Source organism: Odocoileus virginianus, chromosome 7 (genome assembly GCF_023699985.2).
Source record: "Odocoileus virginianus isolate 20LAN1187 ecotype Illinois chromosome 7, Ovbor_1.2, whole genome shotgun sequence".
Taxonomy (NCBI): domain Eukaryota; kingdom Metazoa; phylum Chordata; class Mammalia; order Artiodactyla; family Cervidae; genus Odocoileus; species Odocoileus virginianus.
Window position 1 is genome coordinate 34452489 of NC_069680.1, and position 15408 is coordinate 34467896.

General features: G+C 37.1%; 1 long non-coding RNA gene across 1 annotated transcript; it reads right to left on the bottom strand.

Annotated features, from left to right (window-relative positions):
• Window positions 1–3382: 3382 nt before the first annotated feature.
• Window positions 3383–13900, bottom strand: LOC139036020 (uncharacterized). Its single transcript, XR_011488703.1, has 2 exons — window positions 13376–13900; window positions 3383–3672 (listed from the first exon to the last, which is right to left on the bottom strand). It is a non-coding gene; the product is annotated as an uncharacterized lncRNA (long non-coding RNA).
• Between the last annotated feature and the right edge of the window lie 1508 nt (window positions 13901–15408).

The window sequence follows — 15408 nt, forward strand, 5'->3', positions numbered from 1 at the left end:
AATATTTTTTTAAAAAAAAATTTAAAAATAGCCAGAAGACCTAAATAGACATTTTGCCAAAGAAGACATACAGATGGCCAACAGGCACATGAAAAGATGTTCAACATCACTAATCATCAGAAAAATACAAATCAAAACCACTATGAGATACCACCTCACACCTGTCAGAATGGCTATCATCAAGAAGATCACAAATAACAAATGCTGGAGAGGAAATGGAGAAAAGAGAACCTTTGTAACACTGTTGGTGGGAATGTAAATTTGTGCAGTCATTATGGAAAATAATACGGATGCTCCTAAAAAATAAAAAAATAGAACTACCATATGATCCAGCTTGGTGTGTATCAGAAGAAAAGATAAATATTAATTTGAAAAGATGCATTAACCCCAATGTTCATAGCAGCATTATTTACAATCAACAAGATGTGAAAGCAACCTAAGTGTTCATCAACAGATGAATGGTGATACTCAGTCAAAAAAAGGAAATGAAATTTTGCCATTTGCAGCAACATGAGTGGACATAGACAGTTTTATGTCAATACAGAGAAAAGCAAGCACTGTGTATTATCCCTTACATGTGCAATCTGAGAAATAAATGAACAAATAAAACAAATCAGAAACAAATTCACAGATACAGAAAACAAACTAGTGGTTATCAGTGGGGAGTGGGAAGGTAGGAGGGGCAAGATTGGATAGGGGATTAAGAGATAACAAGGACTATATAAAATAAGTAAGCTAGAAGAATGTATTATAGCACAGGGAAGATAGCCAATTTTATAATAACTTTAAGTGGAGTTTAATCTATAAAAATTGTGAATTATTATGTTGTATACATGAAACTAATATTGTAAATCAACTATACCTCAGTAAAAGAAAATGTTAGGGCAGAGTTTCGAAACCAGCTATATATATTTTTGCAAGTGGCATTGAAAAGACCATACTTCATTATATTATCCCCTAAAATTTCCTAGGATATTTTGTCATTCTCAAAATGAAGACATATAAAATTAAGACATATGTCCTAGACATTCTCATTTTTTCATATGTAGTTACAGTTTATTTTAAAAATAACTGGAGATGGAGATATTCTGGTATTATTTACTTTCACTGAACCTATATTTGTCTCTTATAATCATCTCATTCTTATTACAAGTGATAAATAACAATTTGCTTAATTGTATTTTGAGAGTTTTGGGATTGTATCAAGGACAAGATTTGTATCTTATAAAGTGTATTGATTTTTCCTGTTTAACTATCAGGCCATATCTCTCATTCTTGTCTTCTGCATTCTTTTATGGAATTGAGCCATTTCACCTAAGCTCTCAAATTTGTGGACATATAGTTGTTCATAGTATTCCCTTTTAATCCTTTTATGTCCATGGGGTTAGTAGTTATTGCACCTGTCTCATTTCTCATGCTAGGATTTTATGTTTCTCAGTTTTTTTCTTGGTAAGCCTAGCTAGAAGTTTATCAATTTTACCTATTTTTTTTCAAAGAACTAGATTTTTACTTGTTGAATTTGTCAATTGTTTCTGTTTGCAATTTCACTGATTTCTGCTTTAATTTTTATTATTTCCTCTCCTCTGCTTTCTTTAGGTTTATATTGCTCTTCTTTCTCCAGTTTCCTATGGTAGAAGCTTAGATTATTGATTTTATATCTTTCTTTTCTGGTACATACATTCAATGCTATAAATTTCCCTCAAAGCACTCCTTTTGCTGCATCTCACATATTTTAAGCTATGTTTTTGTTTTTATTTAATCAAAATATTTTAAATATCCCTTGAGATTTCTTCTTTGACTTACATGTTATTTTAAAGTATTTTGTTCAATCTCCAAATATTTGGGGATTTTTCCAGCTATTTTTCTGTTATTGTTTTCTAGTTTATTGTGGCCTGAGAACATATTTTGTATGGTTTCTATTCCTTTAAATTTGTTCAGTTTGTTTTATAGCCCAGAATATAGTCTATTTTGGTGAATGTTTCTAATGAGCTTGAGAGAACTGTGTGTTTTTGTTTTTGTTGGATGAAGTAATCCATAGACGTCAATTAGATCCAGATGGTGTGGTTTAATTAAACTATTTCTTACTGATTTTCTGCCTGCTGGATCTGTCAATACTGATAAAGAGGTGTTGAATTCTTCCCTATAATAGTGGATTCATCTATTTCTTTTTGCAGTTATACCAGCTTTTGTCTCATATATTTTGACCCTCTGTTGTGAGGTGTATACATATTAAGTATTGTGTCTTCTTGGAGAATCGGCCCTGTGTTGTTGTGTAATATTTCTCTTCATCTCTGATGATTTTTCTTATTTTGAAGTCGGCTTTGCCTGAAATTAACATAGCAGCTCAAAGTTTCTTTTGATTTTTGTTAGAATAGTATATCTTTGTCTATCCTTTTACTTTTAATCTATCTGTGTCTATTTTTAAAGTGACTTTCTTGTGGACAACATAGAGCTTGTTTTTTTCTTATTCCGTTGTGTCAGTTGCTGTCTTCTAAATGTGTATATTTAGATCACTGACATTTAAAATGATATATTTGGATTGCTGTCTACTATATTTGTTACTGCTTTCTATTCACTATGTTTTACAAGCTATAATCACCCAACACGTTGTTATGATTATTTTGAGCAGCTATTTATTAGAACAACTGTACAGTTAAAAAATGTTTTTATTTTACCTTCACTTATTTCTTCTATAATGACCTTCCTTTCTTTTCATAGATCTGAATTTCTATTTCATCTCTGAAAAACTTCTTTTGTCATTAATGAAAGGCAAATTTACAAGGGACAAATTCCTTCAATTTTTATTTGTCTGAAAAAGTCTTTATTTCTCCTTCACTTTTGAATAGTAATTTTGTTGCTAACAGAATTCTAGGCAGAATTTAACACATTAACTATTTCATTCCGAATAAAAACAAGGATAATTTCTGAAAGGAAGTCTAACATAATTCCTATCCTTACTCCTTAAAGGTAAGGCATTTTTTTTTCTTCTAGCTCTTTGTCTTTGATTTTCTGCAGTTTGAATGCAATATGTCTAAGTATAAAATTTGGGTATTTATCCTGTTTGCTATTCTCTGATTTTCCTGGATCTGTGGTTTGGAGTCCATCATTAATTTTGGAAAATGTTGTCATTATTACCTCAAATATGTCCTTTACTTTCTTCTGGTATTCCCATTATGCACGTATTGCACCTGTTTTAATTGTCTCCCAATTCTTGAATGTTCTGTTCCTCTTTAATTAGTATTCTTTTTTCCCTTTGTATTTCAGTTTGGGAAATTTCTGTTGACATATCTCAAGCTCACTGATTCTTTTCTTAACTATGTCCACTCTACTGGTGAGCCCAATTTTTTGTTTAAAGGCAGGCAAAGTACACTGGATGTAGAAATTGAGGTCAATAGGTTTTTATTGTGAGAGTTTATTTTTCATCTGACTAGGAGTTTGTTCTTTGCTGTAGCTATAGATGTATAAGGCTTTAATTTCTTCTAGTGTCCTTGCTTTTGTCTCCCTTATCTTTGGGTTTCCCTGGGCACTCCTTCTTAAATTGTTTTAGCTGTAATCCTCCTTTTATTATTCAGGATGCCCATTTCTGACTCCACTTCCAGTTATTCTTTGTATTCCACTCTTTCTCCAATTTTGGAGGTATCATTTTGCTGTGACTTCAGTTCCTTGCTGGACCTAAGGAAAGAAAAATTGATATTCTTTCTTCAGCTTTTCACTTGTTGTGAAGATGGCATTGATGAGTTTTGTACACGTCCCAGCAGAAATTAGAACCTGTCCCATTATGATTCCCCTGTGATAATAGACAAGACTTTGCTCTAAGATCATGCCCGTGGATTTTCCTACACTTTCAAGATACAGAAATCTGCAACTGAGTATATAAATTCATGTAAATAGTTATATATTATCTTTCTAAGCTCTTGTCATAAGCTGAAGTATTCTACTGCTTCCAACTTGGCAGATAGCCCATGGATGGGAGCTTGGAGAACAAGTGATAGAAAAACAAGTCATAGGAAAAGTAATGTGGTGGCAGTGGTAGATTCTAGTAGGATCATTTACATAGCGCCTGTCACCCCTATTGACCTACAGAGCTAACCATAAAACGGAAGCCCCACTCCCTTCTGCCTTACTCCAAATTCTAATAGCCATGTCTTAAACATTGTTTTTAAAGCGGAAAGCCACTAATTCCTCCAAGTTTATCCATGTCATTGCAAATGGCAAATTTTCATTCTTTTTCATGGCTGAGTAATATTTCATTAAGTGAAATAAGTCAGATAGAAAAAGACAAATCCTGTATGATATTCCTTTTAAGAGGAATCTAAAAAATACAACAGACTAGTGAATATAACAAAAAGAAGCGGACTCACAGATACAGAGAACAAACCAGTGGTTATCAGGGAGGAGAGGGAAGGGGGAGGGAAATATAGGGGTACAGAAGTAAATATAGGGGTACAGAAGAGGTATAAACTATCAGGTATAAAGTAAGCTATAAGGATATATTATACAATGTGGGAAATATAGCCAATATTTTATAATAACTGTACATGGAGTATAACCTTAAAAAATAAAATAAAACTGGAAACCCAAATAGGGAATCCTTTGAGGATTTTGGATGAGTCTTGGTATCTAAGATTGAGTTATTGGCAATAATTCCTATTTCATTAGTTGCAATCCCTTTCTAATAAAGATTTTTAGATTTCTGTGATGCCCAACAAGAGCCTGGAGCAAATTCCTGGACACAATGCCAGCTGAAGGGCTTGGGCCACCATGGTGGAAAGTCCAGCTCTGCCCAGACATGTTTTATTCTTCCTAACTCCTTTCCCAGACTGTGGGAGCCCTTAGAATTGGATGTGAGCTTCAGTAGAAATGGAAGCTGAGCCTGTATTCAACTTACTGACAGAAGTTGCTGTCCATGGCTAATTTGCTCATAAAGCAATCAATTATCACATTTGGCTGTTAGCTGAAAGGATGGACTCCACCCAAGGGTGAGAATTTATCTTTTCCTCCTCTAACATTTGCATTGACTTTTCTCACCTCTGTCCCTTGGCCTCTGCTGTTCCCTCCATTTGGAACACCTAGCCCTTATTCCTTCCCTCAGTTTATCTCCTCCAAGACTCTGTCAAGCATTTGCTTACCTGTGTGAAGCCCTTTCTGGCCACTCAAGACTGATGCTGATCTTCCTGAGAAAGGGAGTTGAGCATCTTGCCCAATATCATCTCTTCTGTGTCTAAAATGATGCTCACCTTTCATAGTTGTATGGGTGAACTAATGAAATATATGCCCCAAATGTATGCTCTTGGTAGGAACTAGTCTATGTTTGCCTATCTGCCCAATTAGATCACATTTCAAGCTCTCTGAAAACAAGAACAAGTCTATTATCTTGGTTCTCGTAGCCTAGCCCAGAATTGGGTCTGTAGTGATGACTCAATAATTATTTGTGAAATAAATACAAAGTGAATGAATGAGATAGTGCTTGGCTACTTTGAGATAGCTCATATCAGAGACAAACCCTAGAGACATTTCAGTGCTTCCCGGCCCTTCCTACTCTTCAGGACTAAAGGGCCACTTTCTTCAGACATCCTACCTGCATGAAGGGCCAATAGCCAAAATTAGATTCCTATTAGCCTGAGGTGAACATGAAGTCATTGCTATTGGTTTGGCCTCCTTAATTAGGCCTTCTCACTAAGACAGGGAGTGTCTCTATTTCAGTTAAGCAGGTAGGAAGAGAGACTGAGCCCAGAACTGCCTACAAACCATACAGAGCCTCTCCTTGGTCAGACACCATCTCTCCACACCTAGGCAACTCACACCTGCTGATGCACAATACAATGCTACACTGTGGGAGCACGATCTCTTGAACTTCCCCATGAGAATTTGAATATAAGTGTCCAGACCAGAGCTCTGCATTCCAGGCCCTGAGCAGACATGCACACAGGCTAGAGCCTGCTTACACTTGTTTTTGCTTGAACAATTATTAATCATACCCACTTTACTCACAAGTGCTCTAGCTCTTATGATAAATGATATGTCCGCCCTACATGCCTCACACACATTTTGCTGACTACCTCCATTACATACTGGAACATTCTAAAGCAAATTCAAGATATATTTTATCAAGAACTTCTTGTTTTTAACCTCTACTTGATAAGGACACATAAATTATTACAATCTCTTTATCCTACTTAACAAACTTATCAGTAATTCTTTAATATCATCAAATGTCTACTCAATGTTTACATTTATCAGATTGTCTCCATTAAGATGTCTTTTTATAGATGCTTAAGTGAGTTAGAATCCAAAGAATATCACACACTGCATTGGTCACCATATACGTTAAGTCTCACTTCCTCCCTCCTCCTTATTTTTTATTTCACCTCCTGTTTTTCTTACTATTTATTTATTAAAGAAAGTAGGTCAATTGTTCTGTAAGTTTTGCCACATTGCAAATTTGACATCCTCATGTGCCACTGAACACCTTCTGTCCTCTGACTTCTTACAAATGGTAGCTAGAACAAGAGGCTTAATCATGTACCAGTTCAAGTTGTTTGGAAAAAATATTTCATGTGTTCCACATTATATCACATCAGAAGACATTACATATCTGATTTCATTTCTTTTTGTGGTACTATGATTGATCAGTAGGTCAGATATTGCCACTCTTCCCTCTATTATAATATTCCTCATCAAAATTTCACTTAAAAGTTTTGATAGCTATGGATAATCATTGCCCAAATCCATTATTCATTAAGGGTTACAAAGTCATAATTTTTTGTTTTTATCATTTTTTCAATTTACATTAACCAGAATTGTCTGTAAAGAAGCAATTATTTGATTATAGTTTATGTAGGAGCTAAATGGAGGATAGTTGTTTTTTTCTTTTCCTTTATTTATAAATTTTAAGAATAAGGAATCAGTAATCTAGAAATATTGAACCTTTACCAATGAGGGTTTTGCTCTTTTAAAATATGAAATTAGAACTCAAACATTTTAAATATAAATATTGGATTTCAATCCATTTTAGCATTATGACATTTGTGCTCAAATCATCCCATCTCAGACCAGTAGGATCCTTCGAGTTGCATGCACATAAAAGTTCATCCTTTACATTTCTCATTCCAAACTTAGAACCAGCAATTTCTTTAAGAAGTCTTGAATTGCTTTAGTGGAAATTTGTGTCTAAAGTCCATGAATTGGGTCCTATGAGTACTAATTGTGATAAGGTTGTCATTACTTTTAAGTATTTTCTGTGGACAGAACTGCAAAATGTATCTTCTTTTAAGAGGAAAAAAATATGTCATAAGTTCTCGGTATTTTTTACAAATTTAAAATCACAGGGTTTTTATTTAACTTTGGTTTTCAAAAACATTTCAAAAGTAAAACCAGTTAAATGATAAAATGGACTCTATCATAAGATTCTAATATACATATTACCTCTTAATACTTAAAAAACTGAATGAATCTGGACAATAGACTAGAATGAACTAATTTCTTTTACTTTAAATCTGATTATTTTGTACATAGAAAACCCTACTGAATTTACCAAAAAAAGGAAATTTCTAGAATCTGTAAGTCACAAGATTCGTGACTTCCAGGAAGTCACAAGATTCAGGGCCAATACTGAAAAATAGCTGTAGTTCTATCTACCATCAACAAATAATTTAAAAAATGAAATCCAAACATTATTTTTAAACATCAAATAGGTAATAAATCTAATAAAATATGTGTATGATCTCTACAAGGAAAGCTAAAACATATTGTTTAGGGCAATAAAAGAAGACCTAAGAGAATGGAGAAACACATCATGCTCAAGCTCATGAGAGACAATATTGTATGTGTATGCACATCAGTTTCACAAATATAAATAATCTACTAACATAGGAAGCACCAACACAGATGGATCACAGAAACACGATGCTGAATAAGTCAAACTACAAAATAGTACATATTGCATATTTCCATGATTAGAAACCATATAATGGGTAAGACAATTCTATGGAGTCAGAAAGTGACTGTCTATAAATTAATTGGAAAGGGGCATAGGGGAAATTTTTAGGACAATAGAGATATTTTTTATCTTATTTCAAGTAGTGGTTACATGGATATATACAAATAATTGTTGAACTTCATTGTGCTGAAAATTTTAGGTATATCCACTTCAAATTGTATATCAATATCAAACACTGCAACAAAATAAAAGGTCAAAAAAGGACCATCTATGATATATATTGCTATTTTGTAATATTATGTCAAGTTCAAGAGACTTGAACTTTTGCTTTCAGATATAATCTTTAAGGAACAATAGTAAAATTATTTGAGAATAAGGTATTATGAAAATTAGTTAATGGCTATCTATAATGTGATTCTTAGTCATTGATAGACAAATGTAATATTGATGCAACAGTGATATATCATACTATTAAGTATATTACACAAATTGAATGACTCATACTTCCTATTACCTACAACATAACGCTTTAACGGAGAAGGAAATGGCAACTCACTCCGGTACTCTTGCCTGGAAAACCCCATGGGCAGAGGAGCCTGGCAGGCCACAGTCCATGGGGTCGCTCAGAGTCTGACATGACTGAGCGACTTCACTTTCTTTCTTTAACGCTTTAAACAATAACAATTTTTTTTTTTGGTATCTTTGCCTGGTTTTGGTATCAGGGTGATGGTGGCCTCATAGAATAGTTTGAAAGTGTTCCTTCCTCTGCAATTTTTAGAATAGTTTCAGATAGATTGGTTTTAACACTTTTCTAAATGTTTGATGGAATTTGCCTGTGAAGATATGGGGTCCTAAACTTTTTTTGTTGGGAGTTTATTAACCACAGATTCGATTTAAGTACCTGTTATTTGTCTGTTTGTATTTTCTATTTCTTGATAGTTCAGTCTTGGGAGATCGTACATTTCTAAGAATTTGTTCATTTCTTGCCATTCCCTCCTCCAGGGGATCTTCCTAACCCAGGGATCGAACCCCAGTTTCCCGCATTGCAGGCAGATTCTTTACTGTCTGAGCCCCCAGGGAAGCCCCATTTCTTCGAGGTTGTCCATTTTATTGGTGTATAGTTGCTTGTAGATCCTTTGTATCTTATGATTCTTTGTATTTCTGTGGTGTCTGTTATAACTTCTTCTTTTTCATTTCTAATTTTATTGATTTGAGCCCTTTTGTCTTGATGAATCTTGCTAAAGGCTTATCTAAAAAACAGCTATTAGTTTCATTCATCTTTTCTATTGTTTCCTTCATTTCTATCTCATTTACTTCTGCTCTGATACATGCACCCTAATTGAAGTACTATTTACAACAGCCAAGACATGGAAGCAACCTAAATATCCAATGACAGGTAAATGGAGAAAGAAGATGTTGTACACATATACAATGGAATATTACTCAGCCATAAAAAAGAATGAAATATTGCCATTTGCAGTAACATGGGTGGAGCTAGAAGTTAGCATACTGAGTGAAATAAGTCAGACAAATAAAGACAAATATATGACATCACATGCAGAATCTAAAAATGATACCACGGACTTACTTACAAAACAAACTCGTAGACGTAGAAAACAAACTTACAGTTACAAAAGAGGAAAGATGTGGGGGGAGGGATAAATTAGGAGTTTGGAATTAACATATATACACAACTAAATATTAAATAGATAATCAACAAGGACCTACTGGGCACAAAGAATTTTACTCAATATTCTGTAATAAGTTAAATGGGAAAAGTATTTGAAAAAGAATAGATATATGTGTGTATATATAAATATATATATATAAATATTATATATATATATATATATATATATATATAAAACTCCTGCCTGCAATGCAGGAGACCCAGCTTCAATCCCTGGGTAGGGAAGATTCCCTGGAGTAGGAAATGGCATCCCATTCCAGTATTCCTATCTGAAAAGTCCCATGGACAGAGGAGACAGGCGGGCTATAGTCCATGAGGTCACAAAGAGTCAGACATGACTGACCATGCACACACACATATTTATAACTGAACCACTTTGCTGTACACCTAAAACTAAGACAACACTGTAAATCACCTGTAGTCCAACATAAAATAAAAATTTTAAAATATATGTACTAAAAAAAAATAACAAATTTAACCTCTAATGCAATTGATAATTTAGCTTCTGATATCAGTACTCCAAGGCTGTGTGTGTGTGTGTCTGTGTGTGTGTATGAATGATAAAGAGATGAGGAAGGAAGAGAGGGAAGAGGGGAGGAAGGAGATAGAAAGGAAGGGAACAGAGAGAAACAGACACCGAGTAAAACACCGTAATCTGGCAGATCAAAGAATTTTAAAGTTGAATTTTTTTCCTATACCACAATCCACACAAAACCACACATATATGGTTTGTGTTCTGCAAACCATGTATGTGTGCAAATACATGCATAAATTCTCCTTTTTCTTTTTCTGTTTTTGCATCAGTTGTTTCATTCAATTTTACAGATGAAAAGCCTTTAAATATTGCCAGGATCAAATGCAGACTGGTGTCAGAGCTCAAGCTCATACCGGGTCTTTCCATCCTTAGACTTTAGCCTATACTCCTTCTGATCCATCGGGGCAGTGGGTTGGCGGGTGGACAGGTATGAACAGACTTGACTCAGGTTACAAGGAAGTCAGAGGTTTGTTGTTTGCTGCTTCTAGTAATGCCAGATCATGAGGCACAGATATTTCTAAAATCGTCTTGAATGGATAAGGCAGAAACACAGGGCCCAGTGATTAATCACATGACTTGTATTATTTGTGAACAAGATACAGTACTTGGTGATAGAAACCTAAGAAAATAGAAACATCTAATTTCAAAAAACTAAAATGCCAAAGCAATTTCTCAAAGTCTTCATTGAAGACACAGAAAAAACACTTATGAAATTCTGATAGGTGAAAATTCCAGATCTAAACTTCAGAAGGTATCTCTCCTCTACATTTGGAATCAGTTAAATTAGTAAACATACCTACCAAAAAGCATTTGCACTTTGTAGCACATTCTGCCAGTGACAGCAGAAAAGGTGAAGAACACCAAGGGATTAATCAGAGACAGACGGAATTGAAACCAGAAGGGCTAAAATGGCCCACAGGTCAAAGGGAATTAAAATCTGGGCAAAATTTCCACGTAAATGAAAAAAATGCAATATATTCTATTGGGACACTTAACTGAAAATATATTGCAGTCACCAGACAGGTTTCAGCTAGCCTCTTCAGTCTGCAACTTTGGACGAGAGTGTATAAGTGAACTTGACACTATGTCTTGCTTGTCAGACGGCCCATTGTCCCAATCTTTTCATTGAGACTGGAAGTTTTTTCTTAGTCCACAAAAATAAACTTCCTAGGAAAAGGACATGCAAATCTGTATTTATTTCTGTATTTGTTCTCCATAGCACTTTTATAAACTTGACTCAATGCTTTGTGATCATTTCAATTCAGAATTCTTTGCCACATTCTGAGGAGATAAGCAATGACTGTGTCCACTTTGCAAATGATAAGGATGTGATTACACAACTCATTTTTCTGGTTGCTCAGCATGAGAACAGGGGTGTGCCAGGCCTGGGAACACTGTGTGAGCCTGCTCTCCACACAGTCCAGCTCCTTGCTTTGGAGCTGCTGTCTGAGAACTCTGCTTTTCTCTCCGCCTAGGTTCCTAAACCTTGTGTGCTGTGGGTAGTCACCCTTGGCACATATCCAAAAACTTTCTGAGAACCAATAAAATAATTGCTTTCTACCTCTTCTTCCAGGTCCCCATGTCACAGCCCCAAACGGGCAGGTCTGCTGAGTATAAAAAGCCCAGCACGACCTGGAGCTGACCCCTGGACCCAAGAATTCACCAGCCTGCCCTTTAACTGCTCTGACCTTCAGGTTTCTCCATCATGGGATTGAGGGTAATGCTTGTTGTTCTGAAGACTGAGGGAAAGACAATTGCCAAGTGTGAGGGGATTGTCATTGCCAGGGATTAGTTTCTTCCTCACTCCTTAAACACAGCACACCCTAACACCCCACCCCATACACACACACACAGAGTTACCACAGGTTTCTCCAAGTGACATGTGCTCTATGTTTCTAAACCAATTTTTATTTTTTAAAACATTTCCCATAGATAACTTCAGGGGTCTGGAAGACAACTAGCTGCCTCTAACTCTCCTTTCCTCACATCTGCCTGCTTCTTCCCAGACTCTACAGCTGGGCTGTTGCCAGGCACCTGGCCATTCTGGAGGAAGAGCCCATTCCAGAACCCAGTTCATCCTGCTGCATAACTGGAGCATGATGTCTAAGAGAGACTCCAAGGGGAGATGCACAGGGAAAAGTAAAACAAAACCTGAGGACCCATCTTCCCCTTGTCCCTAAAGGACCATTGATCCTGCCCCACTGAATGAGGGTCACTGTACACTCGTGACTGACCTGATCCTTTGGGCCTTTCTTAGAGGTGGGAGAGCAGTAGAACGGTAGAAGGGAGGCTTTAGTTGGCCAACTTGCAGGTCAGCAGCCCACGTGAAGTTACATCTTCAGCTTGAGCATAAGGAATGGTCAAGCCAGCTAACTAAGCATCAGGGTTTCCACTCTAAGCTGGACCACCCCTCAGAGAGCACATGCTGTGCCTCCTACCTCCCCTGCCCACCCCGCCTCCCAAAGCTGGGAGGTTTGGGGATTTGTCAGAAGTCCACTGAGTTAGTGCTAGACATGGGGCCAGCAAGGACAGTGGGTATAAATCTCATCTGAGCCACAGTATCTGAAATCTTAACCACACAAAAACTCAGCTCATATATTCTGGAAGACCCCAATCAGGTCTGATGCAGCTGGCAGGATAGCTAATTCTACTGATTCCACTACTCAGGCTGTGGTCTTGAGACCTTGAAACAAAATTCATAGTGTATTACTTTTTTTTTTTTCCATGAGGGGCATTTTGTTCCCACATTTAGTATCTTGATATATACTCGATCTTTTTAACATGAAGTTTCATTTCTTACAACGTGAAAATTCCCAAACAGAATCAGGCAGAACGATTCTCAAACAAAATTCTCTTATTTGAACTTGGGAAAGACAGCAAGGGGGTGAATAAGTGAGAACAAAAATAGACAAAGAGGAGGTTTCTATGAGCATATAAGCATCCCCGAGGGTTTTTTTTTTTTTTAATGCCCTGCATCATCTTTGATCAGCATTTGAGGAATGCAGCAGTGTGTCACTGACAGCCACACAGGCACCAGTCAGGCAACCCAACCACACAGACCCACCCGCGGAGGGTTGGCAGAGGAAACACTGGAAGGTACAAAGGGATGTGTATAAGACAAAAGTTCTGTTTCTAGGAGAAGCTGATGCCTGAGCAAAGCCCTGTGAGGTTGCCACCATGATAATAGGAGGTTTAAGGACCCCACATTTACCAGGGAAGGCTCCAGAATCATAGGAGATGAGACTATTCCTGGCTCATTCCTTCAAATGCCCCCTCATGAAGCCACATTCCATCCACGGTCACTCCACACATTAGGATCACGGCTCCAAAGGCCACCAGCAATGATTCTCCAGCCTGGATCTGTCTTCCAAACTCCATTCACATGTGTCAACAGTTGGTTGCATGTCCCCTTGGGGAGTTGAAGAGGCATCGTAAATTGGCGCCTGCCAACCCCAGCTGCTTGTGTGGCCATCCGCCAGCCAGCTTTTGATGTTATCTCATATCCAGTCTCAGAAAGTGTCACTGGCTTCATCTCAAGAATTGCATCCAAAAGTTGGCTACTTATGATTGCCACTATTGTCCCCAATGGGGCCAAGGCACCATCTCTAGCAGGTGTCATTGAACAAGTCTTCTTTTTGCTCCCCTCATTCCTGCCAGTCTCTCTCTAGTCTGTTCCTAGTGCAGCATCAGATTGATCATTTAAAAATGCTGCATGACACCCCATCCCTGCTCTTAATCACTGGAGGCTTTCTGATTTGCTCAGGCATAGTCACATTGCACTCGTTCCCTCTGATCTCCCCACTTAGTGGTTGCTCTGCTGGTCCTTGACCCCTCTGGACACACTCCCATCTCAGGCCTTTGCACTCGCTGTTCCTTTGGCCTGAAATTCTGGTTCCCTCATTTCCTTCAGTCCTTTATTCAAAAGTCCTCCTCTAGATGAGGTTTTCCTTGGATACTCTGTTAGAAACCCTCTTCGTCCCCAACACTTTATAGCCTCTTCCCCTGATTTATATCTTGGTGTCAGCATTCACTAATGGCTGTAGCCATCTCTACTCTGTGGTTTTAAAAGTCCACACTAAAAATTATATTAGCTTTGATAAGGAATTTATCAGGGTCTTGTTTTTTTTAGATATCACTACATACCTATTAGAAAGCTAAAATGAAAAATAGTGAAAATACAAAATGCAGGCAAGGAAGTGGAGAACTACATCAGTCCTCCACTGCTGATGGAAATGTAAAATCTCACAGTCACTCTGGAATATAGTCTGGCAGTTTCTTTAAAGACTGAACATTGACTTGTCCGATGACCCAGTAATGCACCCCTGATCATGTGTCCCAGAGAATGAAAACATACAAAAGCCTGTACACAACATTCAGAGCAGCTCTGTAATAGCTAAAAGCTGCCTCCCCCAAACTGTGGTATCATAGAATATTTTTCAGCAATAAAAAGGAATTATTGATACATGCAACTTGGATGAATCTTACAGAGTCTATGAGTGAGAAAAGTCTATCTCAAAAGGTCACATACTCTGTGATCATAGAACACAGAGAACACCTTTAAACTGACAAAATTATAGAAATGGAGATCATAAAAAAAAAAGAAAAAGAAAAAGAAATGGAGATCATATTAGTGGTTGCTGGGGGTAGATATGGTGGATGAGGAGTGAATGTGACCGTTGAGAGATTTTTGTGGTTATGGAACGATTCTCTGTCGTGACCTACAGGTGATAAAATGACGCAGAACTGCACACACATTCTGGACAAATGTCAAATGTCTGGTTTTGATGTTACACTGTATCATGTAAGATGTAACCACTGGGGGAAACCGAGTAAGGGCCACAGAGAACCTCTCTGTACCATCTTTGAAACATCCTGTAACCTGTAATTACTATTTTTTTAATGTCAGTGGAAAAGCTTTGGTTTTTCTCTGAGAGATGCTATCAGGCATAGTCAATGTGTAAGGGTATCAAATTACGAGCTCTAGCTATGTCCTATTTGAAGAAATTTTGAACATATCAAAAGTAGAAATAAAACTAAATAAGAAGCAATTGTGCAGAAGAAAAAGATACTTTTCACCTACCTGAGTCTTTCAAAGAGCCAACTGCTCAAGGATACCCCCAACTGCACACAGTTAAGGTTGTGACCTGCAATGGGGCCCCTGTCCTGGGCGTTGGGGGACCTGCACTGGGCCCTCTCTGACCAGATCTCACTCTGCCTGTGGAAACATCTTAGGATGGCCAGCCT